The sequence below is a fragment of the Nomascus leucogenys genome, chromosome 1a, assembly GCF_006542625.1.
Source record: "Nomascus leucogenys isolate Asia chromosome 1a, Asia_NLE_v1, whole genome shotgun sequence".
In the NCBI taxonomy this organism is placed as follows: domain Eukaryota; kingdom Metazoa; phylum Chordata; class Mammalia; order Primates; family Hylobatidae; genus Nomascus; species Nomascus leucogenys.
The window spans coordinates 76,472,271-76,493,855 of record NC_044381.1 but is presented as its reverse complement, the minus strand read 5'-3'; the positions used below and the strand labels follow the sequence as shown (position 1 = coordinate 76,493,855).

The window sequence follows — 21,585 nt, the reverse complement described above, 5'->3', positions numbered from 1 at the left end:
GGAGGGAATGTGCGCTTAAACCAGAGAAAGTAGCCAGGGCCTCCTGACAGGAGCTGAGGTACACAGGAGGGCTGCAGCTAGCCTTCCATGAAGGTTACAGGGAGAAAGCCCAGGCAATAAACAACATTTTCACTCTTCTTACAGCTGTCTCAGACACAGGCTTTCCATCCAAAAAGTTACTTTGAAAATTTAAAAATTAAATACTACCACTCAGTTTGGTGGGGTGTTTTCTCCCCTCCGTCAGGGCATACACTTGTCAGAAACTGCTATGTTGTCTGTATTTTCTTTCTGATACTACTCACATATTGAGGGCTCAGTACAAATATAGCACCTCAGCATGTAAATTCTTATAAGGACAAGTTGCTCAGCAATGACCGTGATGCATCCAGTCTGAGATAACTATTAAATAGGCAGTATTGTTATTTTTTCATGGGGCATTCATAAGAATATCCAGAAACTCCGTAGTACTCACTCCATCCAATAAATATGTTTGAAGTACTCCTAACTTTAAAATTTTAAACTCTTAAGTTTTTCTCAAAGAGAACTTACCACGCCATAATCTGTCAGTGGCAGATCGATCCTGTCTACCTTTTTGCTCAATAGAAGATATAGTTCATGGTTTTTTTTCTTTTATTCCCCTAAGTAGGAAAGAACATTCAAATGCTTGCCACCACAAAATATGTTCCCAATAGAATAAATGGGGTTTTCTTTAGGGACCTTTATATCATGGTAGTTTATCTGTATGAGCCCATCTGTGCCCCCAGTTTATGATAGAACTGTAACCTCCGTTGGGAAGAATAGTGCTAAGCCAAGGGCATCCTCTTCTGGCTGTTACAGAATTTCTTACTAGATGAAATGCACTTACTTTTTTTCCGTTTTACAAAACTTTACTTTGATTTTTATTTTGCTCTTTAATTATTTGGGTATTATATTACATATATCTAGCCAATTAACTAATTATATAGTTGAGCTACTTGATATATTAGTCAATAAGGTTATTTTGAGGATATCAGCATAAAATTTCCTAGGAATTGTATAGCATCATTGAGCCAGGGACTGTGCCAGGCTCTTTACAAACATTATTTTTAACCTTCAGAAGTTCGAAATTCTACATGATTGGTACTTTTATTTTTATTTTCCAAGTGAGGAAACAAAATCTCAACGTTAACTGGTGCAAGTTTCCACAGCCAGTAAATGAGCCCTGATTGTCTGTTTTTGAAGCTGGGCTCTTTCCACTGAGCCATACTGCCTTTCTAGTGTTTCCTGGCCCCTCTCCCTACGATCTCTAGCTCAGGAACAACACTTTCTCAGCGCAACTATTTGGTTGCAAGTAATAGAAACCCACTAAAGTATATTAACCATAAATGGGCATTTACTGGAAGAACACAACAGAGTCCAAAGGCTTAACTGCAGGGGATGGAGTATTTTTCTCAACACACAATTTTGCTGCTTTGACCTTTGTGGTTAAAGACGGAAGTGCTTAAATCATTACCTAACAATTCTGCCATGAATAGAGGCAGAAAAGAAAGCACACAAATCTTAAGGAGCTTTATCTAATGACTTAATTTTATATACACATTCATCCTGAGCCAGAATACACATCTACATTGCAACAGGACAAGAAGCCGTAACAGTTGGAGTCATGGTGACAATTCATTCTGTAACTCCGGAAGCTCATTTATCCAGCAGAGCTGAGAATCAGGAGTTCTCATTAACTAAAATCACAGTTAACTAAGATTTACCCCTTTAAAAATAGTAATTAGGCAATAATTCCGGTGCCATAAAATTTACTTAGAAGCAACCTTTATGTACAATGTAATCTGATGATTCAAAATGTCCTTCAGCATCTTGTAATGGTAATGATCAGGAAGACCATTGTGAATGTCAGTTCTTGCCATACTGGCCTGGATACAAAAGTGGTGTGAAAGACCCTGTGGAAGTTGCTTTTTTCCCTAGTATTTTTTTCTTTCTAATACTAGGCCTGAACTGCAGAAGATATTAAGCCCTATACTTTTTAAAATTCTGAACATATGAATCTTTTCTATTATGTTTTCAACAATATTGTAAATATCTATGATGTGCAAATGACTGTACTAGGTGCTGCAAGAGATGCAGATTTGTGGTATGGCTTATTTTGCTCCAAGCATTGTTTTAAACATTTTAACTACATTAATTGATTTAATTCTCATGATTATCCTACAATGAAGGCCCACTTTTACAAACGAGAAAATTGAGGCTTAAAGTTTATAAAGATATTAAGTAAGAAGGCTATTACACAGAAAACCATAAATCCACTCAGCCTGATAACTATCACCTATGAAAAGTTTGAACAAAGCGCTTTGAAAACGCAGAGATTATTGGGATAGTCATAGGCAGAGAAACCATCTGCAATGCAGACTTTGAGTTTGAACAGGCTGAAATTTCACATGCTTGCAGCATAGCCAAGTGAGAATGTTTAGTCTTCAAGATTAACACTTAGGGGAGAAGATGGGCAGGAGATGCCACTCGAGAGTTATTTGTGAAGATTTACCTCTATGCGAGAGGAGAGTTTAGAGAGTATAAAGAGACCAGGATGGAGCCCGAGGAGAATGCCCCCTTTCAGCAAACAGAAGAAAGAAAACAAGGGAGCCAGTGAGGATGTGAAGAAGGAATAACCAGAATGAGAAAAGTAGAATGGCACAGTGTCTTGGGAACCAATTAGGAGTGAGTTTCTAAAGAAGGGTTGAGGGAGCTGGGCAAGGGTGTCAGATTCTGCAGGAAAGAAGATGGAGTTGAATGAGGCTTAGAACAAAGGCAATTAGAAGATGAGAAGGCATTTTAGAACGCAGAGTAAAAGGATGCATTACAGCCAAGATGGAGACCACACTTTTAAGAAGTTTGGCAACAAAGGGAAGCAGGGGGATTCCATGGCAGGGGGGTTTATGAGAGGCCTAGGTTTAGTAAGAGAACACTGGGCTGGAGGTCTGAGGAACACTTGGAAGACCTAGGTGAGCAGGAGCTCATTGAGGAAGGTCCCTGAGGAGATGCAAGAGAATGGGAGTGAGAGCTGCAATTATTTATGTGTATTTTTACTTTCCCTAAAGAGCTCCAGAAATTCTTACCTACATCCACATATGGAGGTCATTCAGTGACATTTTGTAAATTAATAAAAAAGAAAAAAGGAAAAAAAGACAGATTTTTAAATCAAATGGAGAGTTTACCTACTCCAACAGTCTTACTGAATCATCTTGAGATGAATCATCAAATACACTTTAAAAAAAAAACTAAAAATGAGAAAAAATAAGGAAAATAAGAATATTGCTACTTAAAGATCACAGTGTTGGAATTGTCTGTGAAAATGCTAAATGAGCATTTAAAAAAATAATCATTGCTACAAGGATGGCCCCTGAAACGTAATTTAAGAGAATAATGATAAAATGAAATAAGGTACCTTTGCTAAATATGGCATTGGTTGTTTCAGGCCTAATTCAGTTTCTAATTACTCTGCAAATTTTCACTTGAAAAAAATCATAATGCCTGTAAATTGATATCCTATCCTACCATAAAATGTTACCTTAGGCAGAAATAAACTGATTTATTACCAAGCAGTTACCAGCAGGGAGCAGCCCGATCTGTTCATCAGCACCAGCAATATTGTCTGCAGCATAAAATCCAACTCCTTAGTTTGGAATTCAGGCCCTTCACAATGAAGTCACTACCCAAGTTTCTGGCTGGGCTTCTGCTTTTCCTCTCCAAGCACCTAACGCTCATTGGCCACACCTCCATGGCTCTGCTAACATCCTGTAGAATGCGGAGTGCCCTCCTCACCCCAGCCCCAACTCCCTGCCCTGGTTGTTGGGCCACAGAACAGCTCTGGCAGAGCAGGCAGTGCTCCAACCTGGAGTCGGAAGTCCTTCCATGCCACTGTTCAACTCTACGGCTGAGGGGTTCACCTCAAGGTTATTGAATCGCTCATCTAAGTGTAATTTTCAAAAAATAGGATACTGATAATAATCACCCCAGAGAGTTGTGATAAAGTCATGGAAGCAAGTACATTTTGTAAAACTGTAAAATGCCTTGCAGTTGTGGGCAGTAGTTATGGTACCGCACTTCTCATGAGGAATTGCACCTGGTTCTCAAGTGTGCTTCAAAATCCCCCCTTTTCCCACCTTCAAGGCCGTCTTCTTAGGAACAGGGGACAAATCTCATCCACAGGTTTAGTCAAATGATCGATTAGACTATTTGGTATGTAAGAAAGCCCCACACATGCCGACTGGATTAACTGAGAAAGTGAACCTCTAGGGAAAACAGCACTGCCCAAGCTCTTAGTCCCTGGAATGGGGAGGGCTCTAGAAAGGAGGATCCTGTGAGGGGAAGCAGCTGGCAGCTCCGGATTTCTACTTACTCTTTTTTTTTTTTCTTTTGAGACAGGGTTTCACTCTTGTTGCCTAGGTTGGAGTGCCACGGCGTGATCTCCGCCTCCCAGGTTCAAGCCATTCTCCTGCCTCAGCCTCCCGAGTAGCTGGGGTTACAGGCGCACGCCACCTTGCCTGGCTAATTTTTTAATTTTTAGTAGAGACGGGGTTTCACCATGTTGGCCCGGCAGGACTCCTCCTCTTTCTCTTGCCTCTCTCTTCCTCAGCAGGGCCTCCCCTGGCGCCACCTATAGGTCTGTTTTGTATAATACATGCTCAGGACCCAGCACACAGTAGGCACACAACAAACACGCCATCCAGTGGCAATGGCATGGAAATAAAACCAATTTCCCACCTTTGTGACATTGACGGTTGATTTAATTACAGAAACGTTCACTAAGGATTGAACGACCAAGAGGCTTAAGGAAGCCTAGGGATGGCAGAGAGTCGCATTTCTATTTCAGAAGAAATGCTTTTAATTTTCCATTAGTAGAAGGAAAAGATGAAAAATACTTAGCCTGTGCTCTGTGGTAAGCACATCTTTATTCTGCTTAATCTTCATAATCCCAATATGTAAAAATCCCATTGTACAGATGAAGAATGTAGGCTTGAGTCTAAGCCAGTCTAAAACCTCTAGCAAATAACGCAACCAATATATGTCCCAAACCTGTTTAGCCCCAAGAAATTGCTGGAGATAGATAAAAACAAAGAAAGATAATGGAAAATGGATCCTCTTAGTCAGTTGTTACAAACACTGTCATGGTCTGTTCTTCCTCAGAGATGTCCTAATTTCCTTGTTTGGCATAACTCCATCAGAGGCACCAATCCATCTGTTTGCTTCTCTAACAATCTGGCACCACCTGGGGAACATAATCTTCCTGCCATTTTACCACAAAAATACCCATATGCTGGAGTCACTGTAGCTGAGAATTATAGCCTGACCACAAGACAGACAATTTAGAAGCTGTGAGAATCCCAAGGGATAGAAAATCTTCGTTGAATATATAAACCTCTTGCAGACCATCCAGGAGGAAAGCCAACTTGAAGGCTTGAACTGGGGAAATCTTACTAGCACACAATGCGGGAGGACCAAGCCTTTGCAGCCCCTAAGAAGGATTCACCCAGCCAGCTAGGTGAGTCAGCCAGCATCACAAGGGACTGAGGTCGGGGTTCATAAATAATAGTTTGGACAACATACGTATGGCTGACATCCTGTGGAAAAACCTCCAGCTCTTCTGAACCCTCTTCTCTCCCACTGCCTCCCCAGAGAGGCTAGAAATTCAGATTCTCACTGTCCTAACCTCTTTTTCTTTTTTCGTTTTTCTTTTTTTTTTTTTTTTTTTTTTTTTTGAGAGGGAGTCTTGCTCTGTCGCCCAGGCTGGAGTGCAGTGGCGCGACCTCGGCTCACTGCAAGCTCTGCCTTCCGGGTTCACGCCATTCTCCTGCCTCAGCCTCCCGAGTAGCTGGGACTACAGGCGCCCGTTACCATGCCTGGCTAATTTTTTGTACTTTTAGTAGAGACGGGGTTTCACTGTGTTAGCCAGGATGACCTCGATCTCCTGACCTCGATCTCCTAACCTCGTGCTCCACCTGCCTCGGCCTCCCAAAGTGCCGGGATTATAGGCATGAGCCACCGCGACCAGCCTCTAACCTCTTTTTTATAGGTGGCCTTGGGATCCAGCTCTAGCCGCTGAGACATAAAAGGAAGTATATGGGACTCTGAGCAGATTTTCTTCCTTGAGGAAAAGGAAGAAGGGCTTCTACATGTGGCTCCTTTCCACTTCTCCCTGCCTTTGCACAAGGGTGGGATGTCTGGGGCTGCAGCAGCCATCTATGACCATGAGGCAACAAGCTTGATGATGAAATGATAACATGCACAAAGCACTGAAACAGGCAACCACTTTCTATATGTGAGATGTTTGACCCAATTACCAAGAATGGAACTTTGCCTTGATCTAGCTCAGGGTCTAGGCCCAAGGAGTTTAGACTTTGCCTAGAGATACTAGATTTATGCAAAGATGCTGTAAGAGCAATGTTATCATCAAATACGATATAGACCTCACATACAGAGACGGCAAACCTGCCAGAACACATGAATCTATTCACTCCTGTGCAAGTTAGGGTCCAAACTCCAGGGAACAGTTGGGTTCTTTACCTGGCTCTAACAGCAGCAAGGGCTAAACAGAAACAAACTTGCTTTATGATAACTAAAAATCTATGTCAGCACTGGACTGGAGGATTCTCAATGTCATACTGGCTGTTCAGCAAAAGTCCTCTTTAAAATACTGACTGAAAGATAAATGTATCTGTTTGTGTTACCAAAGTAAAAATACATGAGAAAGGGACATGTATTTTGGCTAAGTGAACACCATCTGTAAGTAGTGAGGCTGAGAAACCTTTTTTTATATATCAATTATTTTTAAAGTTTCCTATGGCTGCTGTTACAAATTACCACAAATTTAGTGGCTTAAAACAATACAAATGTATTGTTTTAAGTAAAGCAAATTTAAAAGTAAAACAATACTTAAATGTATTGTTTTACCATTTAGGAGGTCAGAAGTTCGAAATGAGTCTTTCTTAGTGAAAATCAAGATGTCAGCAAGGCTGAATTCTCTCTGGAGGCTCTAAGGGAGAATCTGTTTCCTTGCCTTTTCTAGTTTCCAGAGACCACCTGCATTCCTTGGTTCATGGTTCCCTTCCTCCATCTTCAAAACTAGCGGTGTAGCATCTTCAAATCTTTCTCTGACTTTGATATTGACTCACCTGCCTCTGCCTTTCAGTATAAGAACTCTTGTGGCCAGGCCTGGTGGCTCACGCCTGTAATCCCAGCACTTTGGGAGGCTGAGGCGGGTGGATCACCTAAGGTCAGGAGTTTAAGACCAGCCTGGGCAACGCAGGGAAACCCTGTCTCTACTAAAAATACAAAAATTATCTGGGCGTGGTGGCAGGTGCCTGTAATCCTAGCTACTTAGGAGGCTGAGGCAGAAGAATTGCTTGAACCCAGGAGGCAGAGGTTGCAGTGAGCCGAGATTGCACCACTGCACTCCAGCCTGGGCAATAAGAGTGAGACTCCATCTCAAAACAAACAAACAAACAAACAAACAAAAACTCTTGTGATTACATTGGGCCCACCTGGACAATCTAGGCTACTTTCCTCATCTTGGAGTTTATTGATCAACAATCTTAATTTCCTCTACAACCTTAATTACCCCTTACCAGGTGACCTAATATATTCACAAGTCTCAGGGATTAGGATGTGGACATTTTGAGGAGGCATTATTTTACCTACCACATCTATAATTTCACTAACCAGGAATAACTACAGGTAACATTTTAGTAAACAATTCTTCTCAGACCATTTTCTATGCATATGTTTATAGAGATATATCTATATACATCTCTATAGATATATGGACTTGTAAAAATTAAATATTAATTGAATACTGTACATTTCTTTTTCAACTTGCTTTTCCCACTTTATACATATGTATGTGTATGTACATGTAAATTTCTACCCATTATTCTTAATAGGTACCCTATTATTACTTTATCATTAGTGTTTTTTAAGTATCTACCATGTGCTCACTTAATTTAATCCTTTGAACAATCCTATGAACTGAGAACTCCTATCACTGTCACCACCCCTTTAGAGCTGAGACACTGGCAGCATGAGCTGGGAGGCTGTCTCAGGAGATACTCCATCCAATCAGTAGTGGAACGCGTTTAAATCCACCAGGACCCAAGCTCTTAACCACATGGTGGATTGCCTCCTAGATTGTTCCACTGCATGGATGTCCCATAAATTATTTAACAACGGTGTCCTACTGTAGATCATTTGGGCTATTTTTCACGATTTAAAACAGGACTGCAATAAATGAGTTCATACCTAGGTCCATGGACAAACCTGTGATTATTTCTTTAAGAACAATTCTTAGAAGAATTACTGTATGCCAAGGCTCCTTACACAAATTTCCAAATTGTCCTTCAGGTAGTATGCATATTCCCAGTATCAATACTTTGAAGTATTATTCTTTTTAATCTTAATAGTATGAGGAAATGAGACTATTATTTTTCTTTTAATGCTAATGAGGGTAAATGTTTTTTCAATATGTTTCTTGGGTTTTTTTTTCTTTTATTAAGTGCTGATTCATATTGTTTGCCTAGATTTCTATTTCAGAATTAATAACGTTTCTTTTGAAAAGTTATGGTTGAATTTTTTACAGGGCATCCCATATAAAAGGAACCAGGAGACAAGGTAGAAGCTGATCATTTCTCACAAAATATTTAATTTGTAAAAATTAAATATTGAATACTGTACATTTCTTTTTCAACTTGCTTTTCCCACTTTATACATATGTATGTGTATGTACATGTAACTTTCTCACAAAGTTCAGGGAAAAAGAAAGTATTAGAGACATGAAGGGAAATAAAGAAATGTGAGAAAATCTATAACAAATCTAGTAAGTGGGGAGGACACAAAATGCCTCCTTAAGATTAGCCTTTATTCATAAATAATGGAGAGCAATGTGATCCAAATGAGGGGATGAGTAGGAAGAGTCTTCTGGTGACAGCATAAGGGTTGCCTCGAAGTGGTCCAGTCTAGATATTTCCAGAAGAGAGAAGTATATCACAAGGAATTTGTTACAAGGGCTATAGAAGCCAAAGGGTAAGAAGATAAAGAAGACCCCAGACATCAGAGCTGCCATAACATCTGTACTGTACGCACAAGCTCACATTTAGTGCTGAGCAGCTGGAGACTGCTGGAGTCACTGGCTCCTATCCCTGCCACCTCTAGAGTCACCAAAACTGCTGGGACCTACAGTCGACTGTAGCCTGAAACTACCACTTCTGGAGGCAGAAATAGCATGATTTCTCAGCCTTCTAATCTCCCACCAGTGTTTCCCATTAGTGGAACTTACCAAGAAAACAGCTGGCAAGGATATCCAGGAAATTTCATATCCAGTCTTCTTGCTCCTGCCACACAGAGGAGGGCCCAGAAGGGCAGGAACAGATTTGAATACCAATAGACCAAATCCAGCAAAAAAAGAGGATGGTGTCCAACGCCAAAATATGGCTCTCCCTGGATGAAGGAGGCCTGGATTCTAGAACTAGTTCTGCTACTGATATGCTGTGACCCCTCCAAGGCAGTGTTGCACAGTGGTTCAGGACGTAGCTCAGTGCCCTCACTTGCAAAGCAGGCAATAATACCTAGCTCAAAAGATTATTTGTGAGGGTTAAATGGGGTACTGCAAAGTATTTAAAACAGTGCCTGGAACAAAATAAGCATTTAACAATTGATAGCTATTGTCATTGTTACTATCATTCTAATTTCAATTTTGCCATCTGTAGAGAAAAGGAGGGTTGAATCACCTTTGCTTCTCTCTAACCCACCAGAGGAAAAGGAACTGACAGACTCAACCTGAGCCTCATGCTAAGCTGAATTTTGGAGATGCAGAGAAAAATGAATAATATCCTCCTGTCCCCGTCATCACAGAGCTCACAGTTCGATGGGGAGACACAGAAAAATCACTATGATTCAAGGCAAAATGTGCTCAGTGATATACTAGATACAAGGAAAGTTCTAAAATAGTACAAAAGAAGGTTTTGTAGCATAGTAGAAAGCGTCATACAGACTTCGCTTTATTATTTTATTTTATTATTTTGAGATGGAGTTTAGCTCTTGTCGCCCAGGCGGGAGTGCAATGCCGCGATCTCGGTTCACTGTAACATTTTCCTCCCGGGTTCAAGCAATTCTCCTGCCTCAGCCTCCTGAGTAGCTGGGACTACAGGCACGCGCCACCACGCCCGGCTAATTTTTGTATTTTTAGTAGAGATGGGGTTTCACCATGTTGATCAGGCTGGTCTTGAATTCCTGACCACAGGTGATCCTCCCGCCTTGGCCTCCCAAAGTACTGAGACTACAGGCGTGAGCCACCTCGCCCGGCCCAGACGTCACTTTAAATCCAGTATTATCCTCTTGTGGTCTTGAGCAGTTCATTTAGTCGCCCGCGCCTCAGTTTACTTGTCTGTAAAAGTGGAGGTACTAAAAGAGCCTGCTCACAAAGTCCTTGTGAAGATTAAGTGAGCTACTGTATATAAAGGTTCTCCTGCAGTACCCGGCACAAAGATGCGCTCAAAAGTGATCATTATTATGATTCCAGTGGTCCACAAAAAAGACACAGGCCTGAACTAACGAAATGGAAATTGAAAGGGGGAAAAGTTAGCTAAAGAGAGAGTCATTCTTCCCAGACTGCTTAATTATCAGGATAATTAGAGAACCAGGAGGGTACCTACTAGAGGTGCGGGCCACGAGGGGGCGCCCCAGGACCTCGGTGTCCTCGTTGCCCGTGGCAACAGGCAATCCTTGGCTCTGGCTTAGGAGGCGTTCAAGCAGAGCGGCAAAATGGCCCTGAGCCCCTGGACCCCAGGGCCGGGCGCTGGCGAGAAGCTGGTGCAGGCGGCTGCCGTCGCCACCGGCCCCTCCCTGGAGTTATGCACCTTCCCCTCCACCCTGGGCTCCTCGGTCGCGGTCGAGGCGCTGGAGCAGCTGTTTGTTGTGGGTGAGACGCCCCTCGGGCGCTGGAAGGGACGTCTCCTCAGAGATGGAGCTTAGGAGGCACTCAGCGGGAACCCTGAGCGGGGACTCTCCTCCCGGAACCAGGGCATCACCGGCCAGGGCAGACCCTTCTCCCCGCTCCTTGGAGGCTGGGGAGAGAGAGGCGGCGGGTGGGACCAAGTGCCCCGCTCTCCTGCCCTAGCGCAGCTGGGGTGACTTCGCTCAACCCTCAGTAGTGGTTAAACTACTGAGGGACTCCCAAGCCACTGCCCTATGCCTGCGACCTGCGTACACACCTGCATTTAGATTATGCCTTCGATTTCAGTTCTCTTCCTGCCTTTCCTTTACAAGTTAACATCCTACGACATTTTGCCATGGCAAACTGGAGAATTTAACAAGCAAATAGAAAGAGAGTGTTTAAGAGGCTCCTGTTGTGTTAAGCAAGAAAAATTAGATGTAAAGAGTTGTTTAGGAGATTCTAATAGAAAATGACCTTGGATGGGGCCAGGTTAAAATATTTTTTAGTTAGAAAGCTGAACCTGTAATTAAGTCACTTAAGCTTAAGGTAAGACAATCCAAGAAAGGGTGTTTCTTGTTCAGTGCAAAAACCGTTTAGGCCAAACAACAAAACATTTCAATGCTTCACTAGAATCATCCCATTTCTTCAAGATAATCGTATTGATTTATATTACAATGTTACTGTTAATTTGGGATAGTTTTTATTTTCCTTCTTAAATGCGCTAGGTTAATTTCACAATTCTTAGCAAATATGCTTGGGTAAATGTTATCATGAAGAATGTTGGCCGGGCGCTGTGGCTCACGCCTGTAATCCCAGCACTTTGGGAGGCCGAGGCAGGTGGATACCTGAGGTCAGGAGCTTGAGACCAGCCTGGCCAACATGGTGAAACCCCGTCTCTGCTAAAAATACAAAAATTAGCCGGACGTGGCGACGTACGTCTGTAATCCCAGCTACTCGGGAGGCTGAGGCAGGAGAATCGGTTGAACTCAGGAGGCAGAGGTTGCAGTGAGCCGAGATGGTGCCACTGCACTCCAGCCTGTGCGACAGAGTGAGACTCCGTCTCAAAAAAAAAAAAAAAAAAAAGGAATGTTACCCACTGAGGAGACCTAAAGTTATTAAGACCTAAATTATTCACATGTGTCTCAGGTCATTGTCAATGACAGAGCTAGAACCTTGAACTCTTTTCATACTTGATCTCTAGATCAGCATGCCGATGCAACCCTAGTACTTATGTACAAATACATTTTTCTGTTAATGTCTAGACACTCAGAACATATTTCATAGGAAAAAAATCATTACACCCTCTTGCCCTGAGTAGGAGTTATAAAATATTAATATGTAAATCTCCAGCACATTTGTCCTCAAGGAACATAAAATATATACCTAAATTATAACATTATGGAATAGGAAATAAGTACAAAAGAGATTAGTGTAATGTACAATAAAAATTCAGAGACTGAAGATGTAACTTCCAGCCGAGTAAGCATTTGAGCTAGATCATAAAAGGTTAAGTAGGATTTGGATAGATAAATAAGAGATCTTTATTTTCTAATTTTTTTTCAGAACAATCACTGCAAAGTGACTATTTTAAATGTAATGAAGAAGCTAAGATCTTTCTTAAGGACACTGCTGTAGCTGTTAAGAAATTGGTATTGTATTATCTATAAGAACCATTTCTTCAATCTTCCACATATTTCTTCATCAAACTTGCATTTAGCACCAATTCTGTTCAAAGTATTAAGGAGATGACTAGGGAATATAGTTACCCTGAACTTAAAAATATTTTTCTCTCAATTTTGTAAGTATTTGCACAATTATTGATCAATTGTGGATTGTTACTTGATTTTCCATGAAGAAAACTAAATTATGGGCTTATGGCTGTGGATAAGGGCAAGCTCATTTAGAGAAAGCAATGTGGGTGATAATACGGTTCAGTTAAGAGGTGGGCCACATGGGCAAATGCTTGGGACACCGATATATAAGCATTGCTTAAAACAAACAAACACACAATCTCTGGAATAAATTGCAAGCATGGTGCTAATTAACTCAGTTCTCTGTAAGCAATTTCTTGCATAACTGGTCAAAGATTATTTGACATATGTTCCACTGAAGTAGACTGTACTGTTAGTGAAAACAAAGAGAAATTCTTTCAATTACACGTATCTGGCCCCTATCAAAGACATGTTGAAGAAATATTTAAAGAATTTCCTTCTGAGGTGTCACCGACATCTCTTTTCGGCCAAGGATGATATTGACAATGCTTCCTTGGCACAGTCAGAATAGTGAAGGCTCTCCATTTTATTTAAAAATATTGAATAAGAATTTACGACATATCAAATTTTTACAAATGTAGAAATATGGCTGTAAATGAGTTTGAATCCACAGACTGCTGATAAAACTCTTATTACTAATATTTTATATAATTATATACACATATATATCTATACTACATAATCGTACTTTACAATCCTTCTTGAGTAGATACATGTAAACACTTAGGGATCATGTGTGTTGTGCAGCTGTGGTGCTGTGGAAACATTTTTCCCTGCTTGGTTCTTTCTTTCAGTTATGTCTTTCACTAGGATTTTAAGGGGCCAAAATATTTATTGCGGTTAAAGTATCTAGTCTGTATTCATTTAATATCTGAGCTGTGAAATCTCTTAAAAAAGAGAGATCAGGCTGGGTGTGGTGGCTCACGCCTGTAATCCCAGCACTCCGGGAGGCCGAGACGGGTGGATCACTTGAGGTCAGGAGTCCGAGACTAGCCTGGCCGAGACATGGTGAAACTCCATCTCTACTAAAAATACAAAAATTAGCCTGGCATGGTGGCAGGAGCCTGTAATCCTAGCTACTTGGGAGGCTGGTAGGAGAATTGCTTGAAACCAGGAGGCAGAGTTTGCAGTGAGCTGAGATTGCCCTACTGCACTCCAGCCTGGTCAACAGAGTGAGATTCCATCTCAAAAAAAAAAAAAAAAAAAAAGAAAGAAAGAAAAAAACAGATCAATCCTTTTATTTTTAAAAGTAATACATGTTCACTATTATAAAAGTAATACATGTTGACTTTGAAAAATTTAGAAAAAAGTAGATAAGCAAAAGGACCACATTAAAATAATCACTATTAATGCTGATGAATATACTTTCTACTTTCAGGGTATAGGTGATAACTGCATTGAATTTCATTTTTTACAGAAAAGTGATCGTGCTATATATGTAATTATATAGTCTGCTTTTTATAATTCATAAAATATAATGGCAGTTTCTCAGGTCATAAAATAGCTATAGCTATTATGACAGTTTATTTAAAAGATGATTTATCTATTTTTTCCCACCAACTGATTTCTCAGCAGTGTTTCGTTTCTTAAAGTAGCCTCACCTAAAAGTAATAATAACAGCTTTACCTATGTGTTTGGGTTTGTAGGTGTGTATGAGAAAACCATTGTTCTTTTTATACCTAAGCATATTTTTATAGGCAATTTCCATATTTTAATAAGTAGCTTTCTTTCTCAATATTACCATTTTTGTTAGAGTCTTTCCTTTTAAATGGATTGAAACTACATATAAGAAACAGATATTCATAAAGAAAAGATAATTTCTCAGTAGAATAAAATCAATAGAAATTAAGAGATAAACTAACAGACACCTTAAATAGTGATTGTAGATACTTTTCCCAGTTTCTGTTCCAAATAAAAATAATGACAGAAGATATTTAATGAAATTATATTTTGAAACCTGAAAACATTTATAGGGCATTGTTTAGGAAATCAATCTTACTATTTTAGTGTCTTAACTTTTTTAAAATGTGATTTAAATTTTCAGGAAGAAATGAGAAAAACCACAATCGATCTTTTGGAGATTGAAAGCATGGAACTCAACAAACTATACTATCTATTGGAAACTCTTCCCAATAGCATTAAGAGGGAACTGGAAGGTACTTTTGAGGTTATCAACTCTAGAAATTTGGTTGATCTTATAATAGAATGAAGTACTTTCAACAAGATAAATTTCATAGTTATTGCTCATGTAAGATATAGCTAGAAAGCATTCATGACACAAACACAGTAAGGTCCATAATAATTTTTTCTTATATTTTAAGTGGAAATAGTATATATAACACTTGAATTTATATAATTTGGTTTCTGAATAGACTATAGATAAATGGATCAGCCCATTCCAAATTGGTATTTATCCAATTAAATTAGGCAACTTGGCTGGCCTAAACCATCATTCTACTTTCTGTCTCTGAGTTTTGGCTACTCTGGGTACCTCATGTAAGTAGTTATCATACAATATTTGTCCTCATGACCGGCTTCCTTCACTTAGCATAGTATCTTCAAGGTTCATTCATACTGTTGTATGTGTCAGAACTGCCTTTCTTTTTAAGGCTGAATAATATTCCATTGTTGGTATCTATCACATTTCCTTATCCATTTATCTGCAAATTGTCAGTTGGGTTGCTCCCATCTTTTAGCTGTTGTGAATAATGATGTTATGAACATGGTATCCAAATGCAGGTTGAGCATCCCTTATCCAAAACAGTTGTGACTAGAAGTGTTTCCAATTTCTGATTTTTTTTTGAATTTGGAGTATTTGCATTATACTTTCCAGTTGAACATCCCTAATCCATAAATCTGAAATGCTTCATTGAGCATTTCCTTTGATCATAATGTAGGTGCTCAAAAGGTTTGGGGGTTTGGAGCACTTCCAAAATTATGCTCAAAGGAAATGTTCTTTGGAGCATTTCAGTTTTTAGATTTTTGGATTAGGGATACTCCACCTGTATCCAAGTCCCTGCTTTCAATTTTTTTTTATATTTATGCGTAAGCAGAATTGCTAGATTGTATGGTAATTGTACATTCAATTTTTTTTTTTACTGGGGTCAGATCTTACAGAGTCATATATTCAATATTTTGGAGATCTGCGTTGCTGTTTTCAACAGTGGCTGCACCATTTTATGTTTCCACCAACAACGCATAAGGGTTCCAGTATCTCTACATCCTTGCCAGTACTTGTTATTTTCCAGATTGTTTTGTTTTTCTTTTATCTGATCGTTATCCAAATGGCTGAGAAGTGGTATCTTATTGTGATTTGATTTGCATTTCCCCAGTGATTAGAGATGTTGAGCTTCTTTTTATCTGCTCATTGGCCATTGGTACATCTTCTTTGGAGAAATGTCCACTCAGGTCCTTTATCCATCTTTTAATCACGTTCTTTTTTTGTTGTTGTTGAGTTGTAGGAGTTCTTTATGTATTCTGAATGTTAACCACTGATTAGAAATATGATTTGCAAATTTTTTTCCCATTCCACGGGTTGCCTTTTCACACTGTTGACAGTGACCTTTGAAGCACAAAAGTTTTAAATTTTGATGCAGTCAAGAAATCATTCCCAAATTCAATGCCATGAAGGTTTTCCCTATGTTTTCTCCTAAGAGTGTTACAGTTTAAGCTCTTATGTTTAGGTCTTCGATTGCTTTTTTTTTTTTTTTTAGGTAAATTTCGTATTTGGGGTAAGGGTCAAACTTTATTTCTCCAGAAGCCAGGAAATGTTGTTGGCTGAGTTCTTCTCCAGGAATTACCTTCAACAAAAGAGAGAAGGGGCCGGGCATGGTGGCTCACGCCTGTAATCCCAGCATTTTGGGAGGCTGAGGCGGGTGGATCACAAGGTCAGGAGTTTGAGACCAGCCTGGCCAAAATAGTGAAATCCCATCTCTACTAAAAATACAAAAAACAATTAGCCAGGCGTGGTGGCGCATGCCTGTAGTCCCAGCTACTCAGGAGGTTGAGGCAGAATTGCTTGAACCCAGGAGGCAGAGGTTGCAGTGAGCCAAGATTGCGCCACTGCACTCCAGCTTGGGTGGCAGAGCAAGACTTCGTCTCAAAATAAAAACAAACAAGCAAACAAACAAAAACAAAAGAGAGAGGCTTAACTCCACGTTATGTTCTCTCCCCAGTGCCTGCCACCTGCATTCATGATTGGTCACTATGAGGGTACAAAGGCCTGGCTCCCTTGCCTCAATGTAGAACAACTCCAGAGCATCATCATAGCTCCAAAGCTCATCACAGTTTAACCTCCTCCTCTTCCCAGCTTTTTATTTCCTCCAAAGAGATGTTCCTCAGAGCACTACCCAATAAATGCTATACACACACATTTTAGAATCTGTTTCCCAGAGAGCCCAACCTAAAAAGAGTGGTCTTAGTAAGTAAAAAAGGTTGATTTTCCAGTTAGCCATTTATTGCCTCTACTTTGTGATAAGGAAGCTGGACCCTGTAAATTTTCCCTTTTACCAGCTGGCACAATGTTCAGCTTTGTCAGCAGAGGGCATAGGAGGGATATGGAGGAGGAAGGGGTTCTCTTCCTGATTCCAGTGTGCTCAGCTTGGCTGACTCTTGTAGTGTGTGCAACTTCTCCAGGCCATGGTCCTGCAGCATCCAGCAGTCCACAGAGCCCAGCAGCTTCCACCAGTACCCCTTGGGTAGCTTCAGCCACCAGTGAGGCACCTCTCCATGAAGAGCTTCTCTGGCACCCCTTTGGGTAGTTTTGCAGTGAGTTCTGAAGTATGGCACCTCTGTGGGCAGATACCCCTAAAACCCCCAGAGAGCAGATTTCCAGCAAGTTCCATCAGCCCAGCATTTCATGAACTTCTTTACCATCTAATGAGATGCAGCCTCTCTAATGAGGCCTAGCTCTCAGGTCTCCAGGTGCTGTTTCCTCAAGCACTGTATCTCAGCCCTAGGGGTGGTAGCTACTCCTTAGGTCTGCTATTTCTGAATGCTTTCAAGTTCTCTTCACTTCTTACCACCCATTCCTTAATCCTCTAATTACTCTGATCCTCTGTTGTAGTTAATAATTTATTCTATTAAACTTTCCCTTTTCAACTTACTGTGACATTTCTATCTCCTAATTGGACCCTGACTGATAGAATGGGTTTAAAACAATATGCTTGGTGTTAGTCTAGTTTGACAGGGAAAATACAACAAACTATACGTGCAAGGAAAGAAAATCAGATTTAGAAGAATCTACACCAAAGGTAGAATTCAGAGTGTTTTTCTTTTTCTTTGTTTGCTGTTCTTTAGTTTCTAGATTGGGTTGCTTTTATAATCAGAAAAACATTTTAGAAGGGGGAAAATACCATAATAGCTTATAAGGTCCTTGATACATGCTAAATGCTTAACCATGCAAATTTAGTTAGTTGGCCTTATGTCATAAGTCCTATACTCAAAGTGTGGTCTTTGGTTCAGCAGCGTAAGCAACATGTAAGAGCTTTTGAGAAAATACAGAATCTCTGGGCCCACCCTAGACCCACTGTATCAGAAGCTGCATTTTAACAAGATCTCCAGATGATGTATGTGCATATTTGAGACACAAAGTTTGATAAGGCCTGCTGCAACAAGCAATTTAACTAGCAGCCTAGAAAAAAAATATCCTAGCTCTCTCAGGAGAGCTACCAGCTAGTTTCTAGGGAGTTGTGTAGAAATGAGTAGTCCAGCACCTTCCTAAACAGCAGTGTTCAAAAATTCATGCATGTTGACCCTCTCATGCACTGAGATAATCCTTTGAAGTCATATGTGATTACACTGACTTATTATTTATGGATGAATAATTATTTCTTTAATACATTGGCTTCCCCCAAAAAGCAGAGCCTGAGGCAATGGCTTTTGCATTATTATTTTATTAAGGAGTATAATCCAAAGAGGAGCATGGGATAAGGAGACCAAAACAGAGGACAAGGGAGAGCCAATATGGGGTGGATTATGATGTTGGCTGCTGCTACTTGAAACTAATTAATTATGAGAAGAAGCCCCCAAGACCCAGTGTTACTTCTTCTCAGGACTATCTATCAGTGTGGGAGAGGGAGAAGAAATATTTATGCACCGGCTCCTGTCTATCACTGGTCTGATGTTTGCCCTACCTCTTGTACTTCTGGGTTATACATGCATAGGTGGGGGTGCATAAAGAAACCCCATGTAGAAGTTGCAGAAGTCCTAGGCAGGAGGTGAGAAGTGCGTGGAACGGGCTGGAATCAGGCACTATCAGACTGCACCTGTCTGAAATTGAGCCACGTCCACAGAAAGCTGGTTACCAGAGCAGCAGAAATAAGAGAAATAATTAGTAGGTAAGATTGAGAGGAACCAAGGGAGTAAGAGGTGCTTGATAAAAAACATTATTAAAAGAATATTTCAAAGAAAGACTTTTTTGCGTGAAAGTCAGTATCTACAATTGTGCTCTTCCTCAAATAATGTAGTAATATTTCCACTTACTTTGAAGAATGTGTCAGAGACGCTCGCAGATTAAATCTTTTTGAGATAAACACAATAAAAATGAGAATTACAAGGACAGAGAATGAAATAGAGCTTCTGAAGAAGAAAATAACTGACCTGACAAAATATAATGAAGCTCTGGGGTAGGTATTCTTATATTCAGTATTTTAGGGAGCAGGGGTCTGAGGCTGGAGTGGGAAAATTTTCGGGAGGGGTTTACTCTCTGATCTGAACTGTGGCAGGGCAAGTTGAGAGGTGAAGATGGGTTGTAGGAGATGGACCAGGCTGATGGGGTAGGGAAGGTGGTGGCTACAGAGGACTGAGGAGGAGAGCAGAAAATCTTCAACCACAGTAGCCAGGAGGCCTGTAATATTTCAGAGGCAATCCAGCTTCCTAGCAGCAACTACTGTTTGTAAATCACACACTACCTCTAATGCTACCTCCAAAGGTAGACACACAATGGGTTTAGTTTCCGTTTTTGTGGAATTAAGTTTACAAACCCCCACCACCAAAGTAAGAAATCTTGCAGGGATTATATTGTAAATCTAATGTCAAACCAGACCTGTTGTACCTAGTTCAGTTTATTGAAGATATTTAGTCGTATTTGTAATCCACTGAAGGACTGAGGATGAGGCTGGTTCCCAGGACAGGGTTCCAGATTGTGTCTGTAATTAAATGAGATAATATATGAAACTGCCTGTAGCTCAAGATCTGACACCTCTTAGTGAGCCTCATTTTCTCCATCTGTGAAATGGGGATCACAACTCTTAACTCTGCTAGCTCATGAAAGGAAGAGATATATTCTGAAAGATAGGACCCCTTGAAGAATTACCCCTATGAGAAAATTTGATAAATTTTAATAAATATCATAAATATCAGCATGTTAGTTTCCAGAGTGAGAAATGTTCACAAACAGCCCTTATCATAGGGGAAAAAAAGTCTTCTTGGGAAGCCAAAATAATCAGAGGGTTGTCTGGTGTCCCAGATAATAAACATCAGAAATCAGGTAGAGACCTCAAGGCCCAGGGATGTGGATCCCAAACCAGGCTCTCAGAACACCTGTGCTGGGAGACACTCCACAAAAGAGAAAGTTCATGATTACATAAGTTTGAGAAATACCACATACTCTAATCCCTGTTGGGGATTCACAATACAGATTTGTGCGTGGTGCGTGCTAGCCACCATGGCCAGAGCCTGCTACATAAACTAGGCTATTCCTGAACTAATAGCAAGAAAAATAATACCCAGGCTAGATATTTATCTCAACCGGTCAGCAACATCACATTCCTATAGACCAGTGATTCTCAAACTTGAGCTTGCATCAGAATCACCTGGAGGGCTTGTTAAAACACAAATTACTGGGACTTGCTTCCAAAATTGCTGATTTAACAGACCTGGGAGGAGTGCAGTGGGGATAAGAATTTGCATTCCTGACAGGCGATGCTACTGCTGCTGGTCCTGACCACATTGGGAGAACCACTGCTCTAGACAAATCTTTACGGAAAGGCAGTAACAAACAGAAGGTGGTGGCAGGTGTGTTGGCATCATCAAGCTACAATCATTTGTTGCATCATTTTTTCAAAGAGAATGCATATCAAAGTGTTCACAGACTGACCGGTGGTGGGTATGTCTCCTGTCCTGGGCAAATTTCAAAAACTAGATACAGACAGAGCAGCTGTTTGAATGTGTTTTCCTGAGGCTCCACACTGTGTTTGTGAGTGTTCTTTCTTCTCAGCCCATCACAGCACACCTAGTGAGGTTTTTTGATTTCACTTATTTTGCTTTGTTTCCCCGAGGCTCCAGTCCTCAAGTTGATTCATTCTTAGAAGGCTTCCTCTGCTGCATCCACAAAGCACCCATTATCTGACCACCTACTGAGCCTCTCACCTAGACTTCTTTTTATTGCATTTCTTTTGTGGAATTTGACCTCTGGAAGCAAACTTCCCAGCAGCCTGCTTTTATTTTCCTGAGCCTTCAAACACAATTCCTCTGAAACTCGCTAGCCTTGAGGACTAGCAAAAGGAAAAGGGTCTTTACATTGTAGGAGCTTTTAAAAAGGAAAATAAAGAAATGGCACCGATTGTCCCTTTTGTAAACCTTTTGTTGTTAGCTTCGGGGTAGATAAAATCTTAAGGTCTTCCTCAGACAATCTTAAGGTCTTCCTTAGATGGACACCGCCCAGCAATGGATGTGTGAGGTTAATGACGCCTGTTGAACTCAGAGTTGGCTACAGCTGGGAGAAGGTAAGAGGGCTCAAATTAGGTTTCAGGCATCCTCCAAACAGTGAAGATAGAGTCTGTTCTTTCCCTAGTTTCTATCCGGAGGAAGGTGAGCTTTCTGTTGGGCCCTGCCTGCAGGGCT

At 40.6% G+C, this 21,585-nt stretch overlaps 1 protein-coding gene across 5 annotated transcripts in view; it reads left to right on the top strand.

Moving 5' to 3' along the window:
* The window catches only part of CCDC175 (coiled-coil domain containing 175), a 119,321-nt gene that overhangs the window by 5,586 nt on the left and 92,150 nt on the right, over positions 1-21,585 (top strand). Inside the window, exon 1 of one of the 5 annotated variants that reach the window (XM_030811447.1) lies at positions 4,542-5,527. The exons of the other annotated variants lie outside the window; for them this stretch is intronic. The gene's annotated coding sequence lies outside the window, so the exon portion shown is untranslated. Of the gene's footprint in view, positions 1-4,541; positions 5,528-21,585 lie in introns of those variants that run through there. 5 annotated transcript variants of the gene reach the window in all.